General features: G+C 43.2%; 1 protein-coding gene across 5 annotated transcripts in view; it reads left to right on the top strand.

Annotated features, from left to right (window-relative positions):
* Ntm (neurotrimin) overlaps nucleotides 1-20,316 on the top strand; it is a 990,153-nt gene that overhangs the window by 920,999 nt on the left and 48,838 nt on the right. The gene's annotated exons all lie outside the window — the stretch shown is intronic.

Here is a 20,316-nt window from a genome sequence, read left to right as displayed (position 1 = left end):
TGGGTTAGTTGTTTAGGTTTCCAGTATCAGACATGGATTTTGTCCTGTTGAAAAGGCCTTGAGTGCAATTAGACTGCTACTGGTCATACCATGACATACCTGCTACTATTGCATCCTTGGGTATATCTTGTGGGCCATTGCTGCTGTTCAGAGGTGTTACAGTTGAGTATGACTGTTGATCGATTTTTCCCCCCTTGGCAGCTTTCATAGCACTTTCAGATTCTAAGGACGCTAGTCCTCAGGGAGGATGCTACAAGGTCAGTTCCACAGATTCTTGAGTTCTCACAGATTCCTATGTCTGAAGTGTGTAGCATCTTCAGCAATAAAAGTCTTACCTTCAAGTTCTGGGAAGCAACCAAGAGCAACAGCAAAAGCCTTTATTTTTCTGGAAGTGTCTTGGATTTCCCTCACTGACAAGTCAAAAGACACTTCTCATGCCTGGCACAGGTGTTTTGCTAGATGTTCTATGGCTTTTCAGGAGTGCATTATTACCCCAAGAGGTATAACTTCATTTAAAGTGTTCACATATGTAGTTTTAAGTAAATACAAAATATTTCCCCATGGCCTTTTCAATCATGTGAAATGTTCCTTATCCATCCTCCCTCCCTCTCCCTGTGAAAAAAAGAATAGTCTCTCTAGTCAATGGTGTTCGGAATAGTGCATTTTCATGTGCAAAGGAGTAATATTTTTTCATATTAGTCACCAAAGTCAACTCAGGGTGGATTAAAGACTTAAGCATAAGATCAGAGACTTTCAAACTATGAGAAGAAAAACATGGAGGTAATTACACAGTAATGTTCTAGGCGATGACTTTATGACATTTTAATGTGACCATGAAAGTGTAGGAAACAAAAGCAAAAGCAAAGAAATGGGCTGATATCAAAACAAAAAGTTTATGCACACCAACGGAAGCCATTAGCAGTGCAGAGACGCAGACTAAAGACTGGAAGAAGATATTTACAAATCATGTAGTTAGCATGGGATTAATAACTAAAATATATGTAGGGCATTAACTCAGGCAATTCAGTAGTTAAAACACAGAAGATAAAAACCCTCTGAAAACTTTCCCAAGAGCCTACCTAAGCACCTCTGCAAAAAAAGCATAGAAATGGCTACCAGATACACAGGAAAAAGAAAAGCTCATCAATACTAATCATTAGAGAAGTGGGAATCAAAACACCATGAGAGCTAATTGCTTACATGACAGAATGAATGTTGCTGCTATGAGAGGCCCATGTGGGAAGGATGAGGAGGAGGAGAAGCGAATGCATTGTGGGTAGGATGTAACTCACTACAGGCATGCACAACAATGTGGGGTTCCTCATAAAAATTAAAACCAGATTCATCTCATGATCCAGTAACCTCCCTCCTGGGTGTTTACCCAAAAGCTTTGAGGTGGTTCTGTTGAAATGTGAGCTCTCCCCTGGCTTTGTGTTTTACTTCCTTGCTCCTGTAGCTCCCCTTTCTCTCTTCCTCACTTGGTTGCTTATATCTGTCATTCTTTCCCGTTTTTGACTAAAATTAACACTCCTTTCCTCTTCACTTTCCAGTCTTTCTTAGACACCAGTCTTATGTTCCCCACAGCTCTTGAAACAAGGACTGCATATATGCATCCTTTTACCACCTAAGATAGTCTTCTTCTATTTCCCAGATCTGTAGGCTCTTCTAATTCTATCTTTCCTTTGACCATTCTGTTCTCATTTTCTTTGCCCTCTTTATATATTTTTCCACTTCTAACAGCCCCCTTATGTTTAATTTCCCTATGGTTTTTTTGGGAAGCCTCTTTATCTCCTCTAACCCAGGTCAATGTTATTCTTAAGGTTGAGAAACAGAGCAACACATGTCCAAAGCAAGTGGCATGGTTGGTGGCTCAGTGGAGTACAGAGCATTCTTTGTCCTGACTCTGGATGAGTTTCTTTTAGGGTTGGTATCTGGCTGCTTCGTATTAGATTCTCCAGGCACTGTGGACTTTGTGCACTAGGGTCTCATCTATGTATTGTAGGATGTTTCCCTGGACCCTTGTCTTAGTTCAACAGGTGCCATTCATACTCATTTTCTAAACTGGGATAACTAGAACCATGTCAATATTGTGACAAATACCACCTACAGGAAAATGTCACTCGGTGAGAACCAGTAACATAACCTTTAACCTCTCCTGGAACAAGAGGCTAAGCTGATGTTTCTGGTACTTGCTGAAAAGCAGGTGGTAGTGGTAAGAGGCTTGTCTTTAGTCTTTTATCCCCTATCTCTGCTCTTTTCTTCCCCATCCTTGTACTTTAGCTGTATCTCCTCTTCAGTTTTCTTTCTCACATAATAGCATGTTGCTCTTGAGTCTCAGACTGATTAAAAAAAAAAGACTGATTAAGTCCTTTAAATGCTTCTTGCAGAAGTGGCTCTGACAGTGTTCCATCTGTACCCTCAAAAGGTCAAGGTGTCACTTGCCTGCTCCAGGAACTCAGCTTCTGGGTTCCCAGGTGGTTAATGTTTGTTTGATTAGCTGTAAAACAAAATCCGGAAAATGCCAAGAGGCAAATCTGGGTTCACCTTTCAGAAGGAAGTATACTGCCCAGTCGGGGAAGGGGGTGGTGAGAGCCACAGCTGTTCAATTCGCAACAGGTAAGCCAGCAAACAGACTGGGCTCCGCTGTGGCTTCTCTTCTTTGCCATCCCACCTGAGTCACCTTCAAGGTTCAGCTTCAGAGTCTTGGCTGGGAGACAGTTCAGTTGTCTTGGCTTCTCAGCAATGCCTTCTCACTGGGTGCTGACTTCCAGGCCACACCCTTCTGCTTTCCACTGCCTCCTTTCCTAGTAAATTCCTTCCTTCCTGGGTCTTCTTATAGTGCCACCATCGTTCTCTCAGAAATGCAGTTCACATTCAAATCTGCTTATACAAATGCCTGTAGAATTACAGAAAGCAGACAAGCCCAGAGAGCTTCCCCTACCTTGTCTTTGCAGTCCGTGCCCCACATCTGTGCATAGTTTCTCACGGGTAAAGGTAGATTCTCATACATCTGAGTATGTATAAGTAGCTCTTGGAAACCACCTGCTTAGACAGTGATCTCCTCCCACATACTGTGGCCCCAGCTTATGCACAATCACCTTGCTGTGGTTCTTTCACTCACCTAACCCCTGGTTTTAAAAGATGTCTCACTGACAGCTCATCTGTAATTATGACTGCAGCATCAGAAATGGGTAACCACCATTGTCCAGAGCTGGGGCTTCTCCTCTAATGACCACAGAAGCAATGTGTAGAGAAACAAACATGTCAACAGTCAGAATCCCATCCTCATTCCAAGAGAAGAAACAAACCTATTACAGGTTATGATGGGCATCTGTGATGCATACACATAACCCTATGATGGTTCATCTTCCCAACTGGATTTAGAATCACTTAGGAAACACATCTGTGGATGTATCTTTGTGAGTTTTACTGGCCACCTCTTACTTCTGCCAGCATCATTTCATCGTCATACTGAACGACATCAGCCTTATTCAGGCCACCTTCTGTAACTGTACTGTGCCACTTTCTGTTATTCTAACAAAATAAGAGAAGCCGAGGCTCTATAATCTATAAGGGGTTTCTTTAGCTTATATTTTAGTGGGTATAAAGTTCAAATAGCCCACAATGGCTCCTGTAAGAGGTTCCCTGGTGGCATTGCCTCATGGGAACTTGTCTCCTTCTATGGGCCTATATGGAAGGTAGGAGCTGTTATGGAATGGACACTGGCAAAGAGGAAAAAGCAGGGCATGGAGCTATTATCTTGATGCCTTGCAGATGATTTTCAATGACCGTGTAGGAGAGGCAGTCCCACCATCTCTGTGGGCCCCTGTAGTTCTCCGGTGACCCTGTCAGTTCTAACTCAAGAAGAGTGGGTCTGTCTCTGTGGGAGCATGTTGTCATGTGGCCCCAGCTCTCACAAACAGGACGTGTGTGTGTCTATCTGACTGCCTGTTTGCAGGAACATCTGTCACTCTGTAGCGTTTCCTTTATCATTGCAGCAAATTATTTAAACACTACCCACTGAACCCCATCTGTCACTGCACCCCATCGCTGTCAGGGCCTGCTTCCCCAGGTCTGGGAAGAAACTCGCTGGCAAAGGCTCCGTGCCAAACAACAGGGCAAATTAAATCAAAGTGCACTCCGGCACCCAGGGGGAAAATGCACATCAGCTTTGACTTATTGCATGGAGCACGCTTACAAGAGAGAAGGCAGCGGCTTTTGTCACTGCAAGGGGCCATGAAAAATGAATTAGGGCCTCTGCTGCGAGAGGGCATGGAGGAGAATCTTTCATTCTGAGACGTTGTCCTCTCTCACCTTGCAAGAAGGCAATAACAAAAAGAACTTGTGGTGGGTCTGAGCCTCTCCAAGGTTGGACTGTATCCTCAAGCCCTCCTGGGAAGAGAAGGGAGTAGGGTGCATAGAGGGAAAGACTTTGAGAATCTTGGAAATCACCTGGCAGGCAAGGCATTTCAAGAAGGCGGGAACTGAGCAAGGTTGCTGGACATGAGAACATCCTATTGAGGAGAACTGGGGCCAAACTGTGGAGATGTTTCCATCTGGTTCTCACCTTGCCAAACAGAGCTGCCCGGGGACTTGTGGAGAGGCTAGCCATACTAAAAGTGTGGGAATAAACATAAGTATATCTTCACTTTGAGCTACTTCTGATTGATCTTCTTCACCTTTGACCTCCTTTGATTGTTGTGAGTGAGGAGTTACTTTAGTTCCCTTTTCACATCAGGAGTCTCAAAACTTTTAAAGTAAATGTTCGGATCTCCCGTTAGTCCTGTCACAACGGGGGATTCAAAGTACCACCTCGGTAACTCCAAAGCCTGCTCCCTTCAATCCCAATACTTGGGAGGCAGAGACAGGCGGATCTCTGTGAGTTTGAGGCCAGCCTGGTCTACAAAGCGAGTTCCAGAAAAGCCGGGGGCTGTTACACCAAGAAATTCTGTCTTGAAAAACAAAACCAAAGCAACAATAACAAAACAAACCAGGAACTCTTTTGAATCCCGCTGCCCCTTCGAGGCACAGCTCATTTGTTTTCCTCTAATGAGGGAGGGGCCTTCGATTTCCTAATAGATTGCTCACCTGCCACACTAATGGAGCTGGCATTTACTGTGGGTTAGCTGTGGAGTCTTACCCACAGATGCATTTGTACTTTGTGACAGCAGGAACACAGGGACAGCTGCTCAGGTATTTCTAGTACAGCCCTTCTCAGGCAGAGAGCCTGGCTGGGGACAGCAGGAGTCCACCTTCCAGGAGGGGAACGATCCATGAGCCATCGCTAATCGGGACCCAGGCAAGAGCTCTCAGTCTGGTGCTCTGGGACTTGGAGATGCTTGGCTGGGTTATTTCATCAGGCAGAAAGCTCATAAGACAGAAGGGTACATTCTCTGTGATCTGTCCTCATCTGAGCTAATCTTCTCTGGCTCCTGAACAGCCATCAGTGGGGTGACTACACTTGATTATCATGCATTTTCCCCAAGTTCAGAGATAGGTTTAGATAAAATACAGTGGGCACTGGTTTAATTGGCTGGGAAGTTTTCTGTTAATCTTCCAGGGGTTATTTCAGTGTCACAAAATGTTCTAGGTTTGTTCCTAGACTGCTGATACATCCCATATAATGTGTCACCTAAGTGAGTCTTTTGACACTCTCTCAAAACCGAGTAAGCCCTGAAACAGTTAGTATAGCCCCATTCTATCCCAAGGCTCTGTCTGGATGTTTCCTAAGTGTTTGAGTTCATATAACTTGACTGTCTTTCAATCATCATTGACCGAAAGAGGAAAAAATGGGTCTGTGAAACTCCATCTAAAAGGAACCTTTCTGCTACTCCCATTCTGCCCAGACATAAGGGCAGCACAGGAAGGAATAATGCTTATGGCTCTGTCAAAAAAAAAAAAAAAAGCAGGCTCATCAGGGTGGTGAGCGAGTTTTCATCTGGGTGATAGTGACAGTCACTCTCCGAGTGTGTGACAGTCAAGCCAAGTACTCAGCTGAATGCCGTCAAAGTGTCCGATCAGTAAACATTCAAGGCTTTTTGTTCAGAAGCCTTTCCTGTGCTTAACTCCTTCTTTTCTGTGTGTAGATGGCCTGTGATTTAAAGGGCTAGGATTCTCAGCCATCTTTGTGAATTTACCTCCTCCCAAGCCGCCATACTCTCCAAGAATTGCCATTAAGTAGAAAAGCTGGTGAGAGGTAAATGGCACTGAGTTTATTTTATCTATCAGGTAAAAAACATACTCGGGCCCCTATAGGTGATTGTTCTAGGACAATGCCTATCAAATAGTTGCCATCTCTAAAAGGTAGCAGTTCTGATGGAGTAATATTGTAAAGAGACTTCGATTTCAGAGCTTAGACTTTAGTAAGGGAAGACCCAGGACAGAGGGATTTGAGCAAGCACGGGAGATACTCAGAGGAAATGGGAGGGAGAGCCATGGCAGACCAGCAATACTGTTGCTCTGCACAGCTACAGGTTAGACCTGAGTGGATGCCAAGTCTTGGAAGCCGTGAGTAGAATCAGTGTGAGCCAGCATACGCCATGGGGGAGAAAGGAGGTAATGCTCAAGAAAACGGGGCGTTCTGAGACCTGGAAATCAGGATGGGAGAGGACCATCAGGTCACAAATTCATTTATTCTGACTGGCAGGAAACTAAAAGTGGTCCTAAACTCAAGCTTAAGACCTGGGTTAAATGTCTGCCTTGTCTCATCTCTCCCCTCCCCTCTCCTCCTCTTTCCTCCCCTTCCTTCCCCTCCCCTCCCTTCCCCTCCTCTCCCCTCCCCTCCCCCTCTCCCTCTTCCCTCCCTCCCACCCTCCTCCCTCTCTCCCCCCCCCTCTTTGACTCATGTCCACTTCTCCCCATTCTGGGGTCTCTCCTTACCATAGGAATCCATAGATGAATCAAATTAAATTTGATATGTATTTTTTTAATCTTTATTAACTTGAATATTTCTTATTTACATTTCGATTGTTATTCCCCTTCCCGGTTTCCAGGCCAACATCCCCGTAACCCCTCCCCCTCCCCTTCTATATGGGTGTTCCCCTCCCCATCCTCCCCCCATTACAACCCTCCCCACAACAATCACGTTCACTGGGGTTTCAGTCTTGGCAGGACCAAGGGCTTCCCCTTCCACTGGTGCTCTTACTAGGATATTCATTGCTACCTATGAGGTTAGAGTCCAGGGTCAGTCCATGTATAGTCTTTAGGTAGTGGCTTAGTCCCTGGAAGCTCTGGTTGCTTGGCATTGTTGTTCATATGGGGTCTCGAGCCCCTTCAAGCTCTTCCAGTTGATATGTATTTTTAAAGATGAAATAACATGAGTTCATGGATATCATAGAGCTTGTTATTTGCAGAGGCAGAGTTAGGAGCTGGGGAGTGTGCTTCATATGATAATGGACTCCTTAAACCATTTGCCACCTAAGTACTACCATATAAAGCACTTCTTTGTTTTCTAAAGAAAGTTCTAGAGCTTTATTTGAACAAAGGTACTTCAAAATGTACAAGATATTCTCAGAAGTTAGAGATATCCTTGAGGGGTCACGGGTTTTTACTTGGTAGTAGTGAACCAGAAAGGTCAGTACAAGCTTGGTTTTTCTGTAGTGTGCACAGCTAGATTATAAAATATTCCAAAAGATGATTTTATTCACAATCTGGCCAAACCAACTAGTTTTGGCTGAGGATCCATAGCAGAAGAGGGTCACCAGATGGGGAAGGCTTGTCTCCAGGGCAGGACCTGAAACACAGCTGAGTTTTTAGGTGTTGGCAGTAGAACACCAGGGGACCGTCTGTTCAAATGTGCCCCAAACCCATTAAGTCATCAGCCTCAGCCTGATTTAGAAAGTGGTTTATGGAGCCTGGGTTGTTTTCTCCTGAGCACTACTCTGAGGCACATTCTCTAGGAGAAGCAGACAGCGTGCCACTTGCCACGGATACTACAAAAACACATATGAAACAAACATACTTAAAAGTGATGAACTCAGCCAGAGTTGGCTTCACTCACTCAACCACACACTCTTGGATATGACAGCTAAAGGAGAGATGGAACACTCGTGTCCTTTAGGGTGGCCTGGTACTTAAAGCCACAATGCATCCCTTTCCACCTGCAAAAAATGTCAACTTTCCATAGAAGGAAAGAGCCATTCCTTTTCTGAAAGACAGACCACAACTGGTTTTACTTCCCTGTCAAAACTTTAAAAGGCTCTCAAGAACAATCCCGTATTATTACTGCATCTTTCTGAGCTCCAATTTTCTCATCCCTAAAATTAATGTAGGCATTATCCCCATCCCTTAGAAAGTGCAGAGTGCACCAGGAAGACTGACGTGACATTTCTGACATGGATTGAATTGGAAGCCTTACTACATTAGAGTGTACAGTACTTACTATACTGTGAAGGCTGGGGCAGATTCCCAGGACAGGCATCTGGGAAAGAAGATATCCAGAATGTTTCCTTCATTTGGTCAGAACTGGTTAAAAGCCGAATTGCTGGTTCAATTGCCCATGTTTCAGGCCCTCATTTAAGATGGGAGGCTTCTGAGACGTGCCTTTTAAGATTGAAGATAGGGGCAGAGAAGGCCACTGAGCACAAAAGAAGACAGAGCGCTTGTACCTCATTGTCTAGCGAACAGACGGGTTTCAGCTGCAGGAGAATAAGACCTGCCAGTCAAACCGTCTCAACAGAATGGGGAAGAGAGATTTCAATAAGACAAATGAGTATAAATATTGTGAGTGGAGGAAGGGAGGAAGCACACGGATCGTGTTTTACTAGTCAGAGTTGGGGAAATTTCCAAGAACTTCAAACGGGGAAGCACTTGGAGCTGAGGCAGGTGGCAGGTTGAAACCAGCAACTACTAGGCTTCCTCCAAATCTAAGCCAACAACACTCACAGGAGATGAAAAGTCTGCTTATTACTTCATTGCTCTAGGCCTGAAGGGAGAGGGAGAGGGTTTTTAGCTGCCAACTTAGAGGCAGGTCACCCAGGAATTGTGCCCTTCTCCTGTCCCCAGGGCTACAATCTCATCCATAGCCTCACAGAGCTGTTTGCTGGTGACTCCTCATTCACCTTCATAATTATTAACCTAATGGTCACCCAGGTCCCATGCCATGCTCCTCTGTGTGTGTGTCAGCCCTTTGGGAGGTCTCTGCATCCATATAATGAAACCTCCAGGGAGCAGCAGCTGCCCAGTGCTACACCAAGACTCTTAGCCTTCAATTCCCCTGCTTCGTGTCTGCAAGATGCCTAGGTTCTCTGGTGTCCAGTGACCCCGGTCAGGAGCATTATGGCTCCTCCCACTTCACAAGCCATGCCCTTCCTATTTGCTTATACTTTTAAGCAAGAACTTTCCATACCCCTTTTTGAGACTTCATCCAAAAGAGTATGGTGATATAATATTCCTTCCTAGAGGTACTCTTTGTACCTGAGCCCTGATTGTCTCTCCTGGAAGCTGGTTCTGCTGCTGGTCCAGAGTTATTTTCTGCCAAAACTCCATCAGAGTTGATTAAAGTGCTGTGGTTAGTCTAACACAGAGATCTGATTTTGCACGGCAAAAGCACAGAGACACGGCCTGCAGTGGATCCTACAGAACGACAGGCAAAGAGAAGAACAGACTGCAAAGAAATGAGTAACTGTTCCAAGCCACTTTGCCTTCTTGCCTAGATTTTTGTGATGGCCTACTAACCTAGCTTCATCTTACTACATGATAACCCTGCTTAAATCTATTCACAAAACAGCATCCCATGTGACCTAATTCAAGCTGCCATTCATTCCCCAGCATAAATTCCTGGCATGCTTTCCACCTCATTCAGAAAATGTTCCTTTCCTTCAGAACTTTCCTCTGAACACTTGGCTCAAGAAATGTGCCTTCCTGCCCATTCCTCAAGTATGTTTCATGGGACATCTTCCCTCAGGCTCTTTGCATTCCCTCTTAGATCTCAGAGCATTCTATCCCCAGCTCACACTCTGGCCATTCGCCCATTAGCATTAGATGTCTATGCAAATGCACTTCAAAGACCATCGAGGTTGCTGGATTGATTCAATCTTCACCCCCAAATTCATCTCCCATTTTCCTGATTGTTCTCTGTTAAACATACAGGGCTCTACAGACTGTGTGATTACTTATTGTCTCAACACAATCACGTGTGAGCTCCATGAAAGTTGACTTCCGTGCTATGTTCACTCTTAACCACAGGTAGCATGGACCGGTGGTTCACAACCTTCCCTTTAATACAGTTCCTTATGTTGCAGTGACCCCTCCCCCAACCATAAAATTATTTCATTGCTACTCCATAACTACAATTTTGCTACTGTTCCAAATCATAATGTAAATAGCTGATATGAAGGATATCTGATATGTGACCCCTGTGAAATGGTTGTTCAACCCCAAAAGGGGTTGCAACTTGCGGGTTGACAACAGCTGTTGTAGACTGACAGGTCGCAACATGGACTAATTTCTCATAGCTCAAGAAGCTAGAAACATCAAGACCAAGGTACCTGCTGATTCAGCATCCTCATACTGCAAGAGTATAGCACTTTACAACTTCTTCTTACAACTCCTTCAGAGCTCCACTCTCATACACCAATTCCCTTCTGAGCTCCCCTCCATCCCTGCCCTCCTAGCATTGTAATGAGACAGAGGCTTCATCATGGCCACTTATCCAAGAAACATTTAGCCTATAGCATTTTAGCCTCTAGGTGTCCAGTTTTTCATGTTCTGCTCCTGTGTAAATATATGTATCTCACCCCAACCCCCTATCAAAGGTTGAACTCTGAAGTCTAAAACCTCAAGTTTCACCTTTGTATCACCTAAATCAAGGGTAGGTGAGAGATGAACGCTGATCAGATTCCTGAGGCAGTCCTGCTGGGCACACGTGGACTTACCAAAGGCAAACAAGCAAATTCTGTTTCTACGATAACATGGGGATAAGACAAGGACTATATGCAACAGACACTGTATGCAACAGACACTGTCTTTCTGCAAGGAGAGGGGGGAATGGAGAAGGAGCATGCACATACAATAAGGCACACTCCAAGGAACCTCAGGACTCTAGAGTGATCCTTTTGTATTTTATCCCTTGTCTTCCTAGATGGGTATCCTGCTGCCATAACTCTTCGGGTAAGAGGTAGCATCACATGAACCTGATGAACCTTAACTGGAATACTTTCTAGCCTTCTGGTGCTGAACTCATACTCTCCATGCTCTAGATTGAACCTAAAGAGTCAAATCTGACATCTGAGACAGCCCCAGGCCATCTTTCCCCATCCAAAGGGCAGTTCTCACTCACAACTGAGTAGTTCTACCATGGCATCTTGTGAAACCCAAGAGTTCTGATACCTTCCCCTTGTGCTATGCCCTTGTGTTTTAGCTTCCGTTTCCTGCAATTCGTTGCTCATGGGTGTGGGTCGTACTCATGTGGCCTTTGACTCACCTGCCACTCATATTATCTTCCCTTCCAAACACTTTTTCACAGTCTGCAATATCACCAGCTGAGAAATACCCACATCCAACATTCCTGCTAACTTTTATATTCAGATCCAACCGTCAGCTTATTGTTCTTAATTATTAATCAAAAGGACCCATAAAATTGTTTAGAAATCTCAGACTACTATCTTTTTTCCTATCACTCACAAATTTTACCTTCTACAAAATATTAGATGGTGAATAAAATTCAGTCAGGTTCTTTCCGACTCTATAAACAGGGGTTGCCTTTCCTCCACTTCCCTCCAGGCTCCCCGTTTCTACCTGAGAGGTCACCAGAGTAACCTTGACCATTCTGCCATTCTGCATCCTCCACATCTTATACACAGTATTTATGCATACCTGAAAGTGCTTCTCTTCAACCCTGCTCTTCCCCGAGCCCTTGCCGACTTTATCCCTCCCCCACTCTAGTAGCAGTGTCTTCTGACATTCACCTCGAAGTTCTTATAGTCTTTAATGATCACCACGTTCTAAAGCTACTCCACAATTTTGGATATCTATTACAGCATCCGAATCCCATTCTCAGTACCAGTTTCTCCACGCTGCCTATTGTAGCTAATGTGTTTAGCATATATTTATTAATTTTAATGCAACAACTCCCACTCGCTTCTACTTAGCTTGATGACTGTTCTTCCAAATTTTTCTGTACATTTTATATATGTGAATTTATAAAATAGCCATGCAGCGAAATGGGGTCTGGGGTTTGGTTTCCAGTACCGACATGGTAGGTTACTTCAACCATCAACTTCAGGTTCAGAGGAATTCGTTCTGACCTCTCCCGCCATCAAGCACTAATGTGATATCCATGGAAACATGCAGGCAAACACTCATACATACAAAATTGAAAAACAAACAAACAAATAGATCTTTGAAATAATAGAACCATTTTAAAAATGTATTTAACTTTGTGATCCCTGGGGCTCTAGAATAGTTTACTTTTCCAAAAAGTTCCTCGAGTTACCTCACAAATACAAATGTGTGTGTGTGTGTGTGTGTGTGTGTGTGTGTGTGTGTGTGTTACTGTACAGGTTACATTTTATAAGCTGAATTATGATAAGGGCACTGCTTGTTGATGGGGCCCATTGACTTTAAATGTGAATATTGCTAGCCAAATTGCCCTCTAAAAGGGGGACACCAATTAACGATGCTGCCTGTGCAGAGAAGCATGGTCTTTTCACCCATTCCCAATAGCAGACACTCCCAACACATTACCTTTCTGCCAACATATGTTAGAAGGTGAACCTCTTTTTATTTCCATATTGGAGTTACCAAGGGAAGTAATTTTGCATATTTTCATATTTCATAAGTTTATAAGATGTTTGCATGTCTTGTGTGAATTGTTGGTCTGTGTTCTTCATCTATTTTGTTACTGAGTTGTTTATTGCTTTTAAAATTGATTTGTGCAAACATTGTTTGTATTATAGACATTAACCCTTTGTTATAAATGGCAGCACATGTCTGCCCCAGTCTGTTTCCTGCTTTCAGTTTATTTCATAATACCATTTGTCATACAACGGTTTTGATTTGTCTGTAATAAAATCTGCCAATCTTTTTCTTTATGTCTTCATCATTTCCTGATTTGCTTAGGCAGGCTTACACACACACACACACACACACACACACACACACACACACACACAGCATTGTGCATTTTGAAAGCCATCTTGAATTCCTTAAAACATAAAGTCAAGATATAAAAAAAAAAGAATGTGTTTGAATACGAAGCTGTTGCACGTGAAGGCAGTAGTATCTTATATTTATATACCATGTTTACTCCCCAAGTGTTTTCAGCTTTATTCTCTAATTATTCAGCTTTCGAAATATATCCAATAGGCAGAACTGCCAAAGGCAACTTAAAACAGCTGCTCGCGTAGTTGTTACCTGGGTTTCTTTTGTTGCCACCGGTGCAGGACAGCAAAATCCCTTTAGGACTGAGACCTTGGGTCCCTAACCTTGCCCCAGTATCCATGACAGCCTGTTGTAGAAAGTTCCCGTAAGTCATCAGCTCACAGGTGAGGCAGTTGGGTGTGTGGCCTTCAACTGTCTTGCATTCACTCTGTGTGGCCCCAGTCCTTCTTGGCATCGCTCATTGTGATACTCATGTTATCGAGCTGTTTCGCCTGCAGGATAGAAGGCAATGTTGGATAGCAAATTTGGATGCCCAAATGGGCAGTTAAGAAGTAGAGAGTGGACAAATGGAATAACAGTAAAAGAAACGTCTCGAACCACTGAAGTTCAAGCAGCGGGCTGTGCTTATGTGATTACACATTGAGAATCTGAGGGATGTTCCCAGAGTTAAAATTGAAAACTCACATACAAGAAGAGAAAGGAGAGGGGGTGCAGAGGAGGGTGAAGGGAGATGGGGAGTGGGAAGAGGAATCTGATGTCTCAAGTTTATTAGCTCTAGTGTGAATCCCAAGGTCTACTCTCTTTCCTTACCAGAGACCCTGACCAGAGACTCCTGTAGGTACTGTCTTCTCCGTGCTGCAATACCACAGTCTGTACACTTCATTCTAGGCTTTGTATGGGCATCCATTACAGTGCATATTTCAAGCATTGGAAACATAGCCAACAGGAAGGACAAGACTTTTTTTAAAGTAGATTCCTAAACCTTTGGCATGGCTGGAGGACCATAACTTTCATGGGCAAATCTTGCTTTCACTTCATGCTCTTTTGAGTTTTCAGCTGTGTGATCGCTAATAAAATGCTCAACTACCTCTGGCAGATCATATTTCTAGCCTAGCTCAGAGAGGAAGACACTAGGTCTGCACTCAAATTCCCCAATGCTACTTGCAATCCATGCTAGTAGCTACATTTGATGTTATTTGTCTTACAAATATCCAGCACAAACTTTACCAAGTTAAAGGGAATATAGTGTCAGGAAGTTAGTATCATACTTCTGAGGAAAAGCTGGGCTAAAACCAGAAATATGACAGCTGACAGAAAACACAATGGGAAGAGATGATGATGATGATGATGGTGGTGGTGGTGATGATGATGAAGATGATAAAGACACTGCCCACTGGCAGTCTCTACGTAAGCATCAGCCACAATATCCATGTTTCTTAGGTATTAACTCATTCAGTGGTAGTAAGAACTAGAGTGAGGTGCATGCCACAACATTCTCCTATTTACTTGCGAACAAGAAAATACAAGATTAAATGCAAACCCCAAAGAACCACCCATCTGGTAACAGAGCTGAAATTCAAGTCTCAGCTATGGGTTCCAGTTGCAGCTGGTCAGCACTAACGTAAGATACTGACTGCTAAGTAATCAGTACCCCAGAAAACAGAACATTCAGCCACGATGCTATCCACCTCCTGGACTTCCATTCCAGGAGGGAAATACAAGGAAAATCTGAAGTAAGAGGGAGGAGCGCAGACACTGGGTCTCCTTACTCCAGATGGTTCTAGGTTCACAGAAACAAACTTACATGAAGATTTGGAATCTGGGCTATGTAAGAGAACAATCAAGCATGTCTCCTTGAAGCCAGCTCACTGGAAAGAGGGACAACAGCTCCTCCACATCTCTAGGCTCTGCTGGTGAGAGCATTACCCAGTCTCATGGGCAGTTGCCCTGGGGCAAGTCCAGCCAAGAAGAAGCTGCATCTCTCTGTATAACCCCCAGAGCAGAGTGAACCCTTGCTAAGATTACTAAAACTCAGAAGCATAGAAGCAACCAAGGATAGGGTTGGCACTCAGCCCCTCCCCCACCCAGTTTCATGATGATCGCCAAGTTCAGAGCCAAACACGGGCAATGGGTAATGAAGAGAAGCCTTTAATCTCTTCCTCCGAGAGAGTAGTGTGATAGAAGTTTTAACGACAGAGACCTCCAGAGCCAGAAAGATTATGTGATTTGAATGAGGTTTTAGAGCTGGTTAGGCACAGTGTTAAGAATCGGGTGCCCTAGATTTGTAATTCTTGCTACAAACAAAAAACTGTTATGCTCCTAGAAATTTAGAATTAGGTGGGAAGAGTGACTCGTGTGTGTGTACATGGGCTTGCTCTACCTATCCTGAAATACATGCATTTACTAGTTAAATGATTTAGTTAAATTCTGAGCCAGAGGTGGCCCATCAAGAGACTCAGACTATAAATGTTTCACTTGAAACCAAATGGTCACTATAAAGAGTACAAACAGAGCTGTCTGTTGTTGTCAGGGGAGGCGTGATGGAAACAGTTAGGACTGAGGCTCAGGTAACATGCGGGAGCTGTGGGAGGGGCACCTGCCATTTGTCCTCATTTTCTTTTGATTACCTTGTAATAAGGCCAAGCACCATCTCGCATGCACACTCTGGGCTCCCCTCCCCTGGAGTAACGAGATCAAAGTGGGTTTCCCTGCGAAGGCTCATTTAGTCTTATTGCAGAGATTCGGGAGATGAAAGGGTAGAAGTACAATCCAGGAGCACAGAATCAATTAATTTGAATAACGTGGTGTAAAATGTTGCAGCTGGCCATTTTCAGACACTGATGAAATATTGCAAAGCCACTGGAAGACGTGCAATCATTTAGATCTATATGGTTCTCGCCCTTTGGTCCTATGACTCTCGGTCTTTCCTGGGATTTGCATAGACTCTCTAAACTCTGTGGTGGGTTAGTGTGTGTGTGTGTGTGTGTGTGTGTGTGTGTACATACGTGATTCCACATCCACACACCACTATGTGTATATACATCACACACACACACACACACACACACACACACACACACGCACGCACGCACGTACATATGCATGTGGGGACCAGAGGTTGACCTCAGGTATCTCCCTCATTTGCTCTCCACCTTACATTTTGAGATACAATCTTCTTTGCATGTGGAGGTCATGGGTATGGCCAGAGTAGCTGAGCAGTGAGAGCCAGACATCCAGGCTCCTATTGCTGGTATGAGAGGTTTCCTGTTCTGTGTTTACATGAATGTCGAGGATCTGAGCTCAGTTCCTCAGGCTTGTGTGGCAAACATTGTACTGACTGTGTCCTCTCCCTAGTCCCCTACATCTTTATTTAGATATACCAATGGATTTCAAATTCACACCCAAGTCCTCATTCAGCCCTTGATGGCTGTTTCCTCTTTTTATCCAAACACTTGCTTCAGTTCATTTTGTGCCTATGAGGTGGAGGAGATGAATGTGTCGAGGAGGAGTGGTCCAAGCCCTCTGCCTTCCATCTGCATGCAGGTCAGAGACGTGCTTAAATGTAGGAGGCCTTTAAGGTAAACTTCTGGAATCCAATTTTCTTAGGACTTATCAATCTTAAGGCTTGGAATGTCTGTTCTATGTTTTGTATGAATCAAAGGCAGGAAACCTGTATGCTGAGTGTTCTATTGTACCAGAGATACACACTATATTACCTCATCTTAACCTGAAACTCAGATGTTCAGTGTAGGTATCACTGTTATAAATATACAGTGGGGGTCAGAAGACAGAGTCAAATCCCCTGGAACTGGACTTACAGTTGGTTTGGAGGTACCATGTAGGAACTGAACCCAAGTCCTTTGAAAGAACAAGTGCTCTTAACCACTGAGCCATTTCTCCAGCCCCAAGGATCTTTTAAAATGATCTAACAAACGAAGTCAAATTCTCCCATTCATCTCGAATGAACTAGGCAGGCAGTAGACACTAACAAACAGGATGTACTTCTTGCTGACTGGTTCACTATGTCATCTAGCCCACTGTAAAATGTGCAAGTCCCTCCTGAGAGATCACCATGCTTCTTAACAAAACACTTGGCAGTAACAATCCCATCTGATACACAGACAGTAACATAGGTTTTATATAGTTATAGGCCTGGGTTTATATCAAAATTGCATAGCCGAAAATGACACAGCCAGGGTTGGAATCCCTAACTTCCAATTTTGTGTTGTCTGCATCAGAAGTGACAGTCCCAAGAATCACAAGACTGCGCTGAGTGGAAGGTGAGAAAGCACACAGTCATTGTGTGATTGGAGGGGCCTGGGAAGCCAGCAATTTCAGAATCTTGAAATCCCATCAATCAGGATCCGGCCCTGTAAACCATCTTCAGAGATATGTCATTTACTCCATCAAGCTACTTTCATTTCTTTCCTTTTTATAAATCAACTTCGTGGAGCTATAATTTACATACAAAGAAATTCGAGCATGTTATGGTTGATGGCTTTTGAGAAATTCTATATAGTCATGTAACCACCACCTTAATCAAGATGTAAAACCTTTTGCAGTAGGGAGGCCATCCCTTTAATTCTGTTCACAGATTTCCCCCTTCCTGGCACCCTGAGCCAGGCAAGTAGCAATGTGATTTCTATAAGTTAAACAGGATATTTTACATTGTGTTTCAACTCACACATTATTCTTCATGCTGAGGCCTCTCTCTGTCTGTAGGGTTTATCTATGACATCACATGTACTCTACGTTATAATACTATATAATACTCCTTATGTGTTCATTTTAAACTCTCAAGTATTTACCCCCCACCCCTTTATCTGAGACTGTGCTGTGTGGCTCTGGCTGACCAGAATGTACAGTAGTCATCCTGCCTCTGCCTCTTAAGTTCTGTCTGAGATTTCAGGCATCCTGGATCATGCCCAGAATTTATTTCAGACATTGTCCCCTCTTTCAAACTCGAACTCCCATCTTAGCCTCCCAATTTGCTGGAACTACAGATATGACCCACCATGCCTGGAAATACAACTTTTTTTTTGTATGTACGTGTACACACATTTATGTAAGGCCATTTATATGATTTCTGGTTCTGGGTTCTTATGAATAGTTTTGACACGATCATGTGTGTACATGCAATCCCATGATATATGTTTTTATAACTTTGGGTTGAATGGCCAGCTCAGATCAAGGGGTAAGTATGAATTACATTTTATAATATGAGGTGGAATTTAATAGTTTGTAAAGGTGAGTGACCTCTTTTATCACACAAATGGTAGGAGCTTTTCATTTTTTCCACGCTCTTGCCCTTTAGGTCTGTGTTTGTCTCTAGGGTCATACTTAAACAAGTTAAATGGAACAAAGACAGTCAAGAAGCCTGGTGAGCAGCATTCCGAGATACAGGCAACTTGCTCAAAGCTTACCCACTACAGACATAAACCCCATGGTTCAGGGCCTATTGACTGAGCTATACACACGGCAGTCATTTGCTTGGCACAGTCATTTCTAGAAGAATTTAGTCAGCCTTTAGTGAACCAGTAGGCTCTGGGCACCGTATACCCCCTCCCCCCAAATCCCTTCCTTTTAATTCCCAATCACTTCTTCTCCCTGAGCACTAGAAAACAACTACTATAATTGCCACCACTATAGAATTGCCCCTTGGAACATTTTGTATTAATACCACCATGGAGTTTGTGGGCTTTTAACACTCTTTCGATGACTTAGCATATTTTCAAGTTCATTCATGTTGCCATGTGTATCAATACTTCCTTCCTTTTGGAATTGAGTAATATTTCCATGTAGATTACTATGTAGATGGCCAAGATGTTGCATAGCCATTCAGCGGAGAGTGGACACTTGGGATGTTTCTCTTTGGGGGGCTATTCCATCTATTATTGTGTGTTTCTGTGGTGTATATTCTTGTTTGAATTGGTTATATACCTAAGATGAACTCACTTGGCTATATGGCAACGCCACTTAATCTTTTGAAAGGCTACCAGACTGCTTGCCAAATCACATTTTCATTTTAATTCTCTCGGCAACATATCACAGTTGCAGTATTTCAATGTCCAATCAAACACTTGCTATTATTTATCTTAGTGATTATAGCCTTTACAGTGAGTATGAAGTATTCTCTCAATGCAGCTATGATTTGAATTTCTCTGTTGCCCAATGATATGAGCATTCCTGATGTGCTTAATGGCCATTTATACTTTGTTGTAAAAATGTCTATTTAGACTTTTCCCCCATATTAACTAGGTTGTCTTTTCAGAGTAAAAGTTGTTCTTCTCTCCAACTTGGAAACCCCCTATCATTCACAAATATTTTCTGCTTTCCTGTGAGTTTTCATTTTCCTTTCTTGATGCTGACACTTGGCATTTTACTGAACATTACTGAGTTTATTTTTCTTCTGTTGTTTGCGCTTTCTTAGCTAAAACCCCAAGGGCATGAAGATTTCCTCTCTGTTTTTTTTTTTTTTCATTTCTGTTAACTTTGTATATACATATGGCAAGTTTCAACTTCCTTCTTTAGTAAGGGAGTGTCTAGTTTGCTCACCACTGTATACTAACAAGAGAGTATCCATGTCTCTTTGACTTATTCTAATATTCTTGTCTAAGTCAAGAGATCCAAAATTTGGAGTAGACTACTCATGGCTTGAATAGCTAATTTCATATTAATTTCTGTAGCCTCTTGGTCAGATTTACAATCTGAAAACCTGACATTTTCAAGCTTGTTCTTCACTTTCAAAACTGTTTTATATCGTTGTTAGACCATGCCTGTCAATTTTAGCAAAGAATGCAGCTGGAGGTTCCATAGCAAGCACAGTGGGTCAGAGTCAATTTGGAGAACATTGCTATTTCAACAGCATCAGACCTTCTGCTCCTGGATGTGTGATAGTTTCCCAGGTATGCAGATATTCTTCCACAACCTTCCACGGTTCCGGGATGGAAGCTTCACACTCTTTTGTTCAGTTTATCCAAGTATTTCATTTTCTTTGATGCCATTGTTTCTGTAGCCTTATTTTCACATTTTTTATTGAAAGTATACCAAAATGCAAATGACATAGGTATGTTGATTTGTATCCTGCAATGTTGCTGAATTCATGTAGTACTCTAAACAGTGCTTTAGAGAATTCTTTACACATAAATCAGGCCATCTGTAAACAGTGGTGGCTCTTACTTCTTTTTTCCCATCTGTTATGCCTTTTGTTCTGTT

This window comes from Rattus norvegicus, chromosome 8, assembly GCF_036323735.1.
Source record: "Rattus norvegicus strain BN/NHsdMcwi chromosome 8, GRCr8, whole genome shotgun sequence".
Lineage (NCBI taxonomy): Eukaryota > Metazoa > Chordata > Mammalia > Rodentia > Muridae > Rattus > Rattus norvegicus.
Note: the sequence above shows the minus strand (reverse complement) of the source record. Positions and strands in the feature narration are given on the sequence as shown.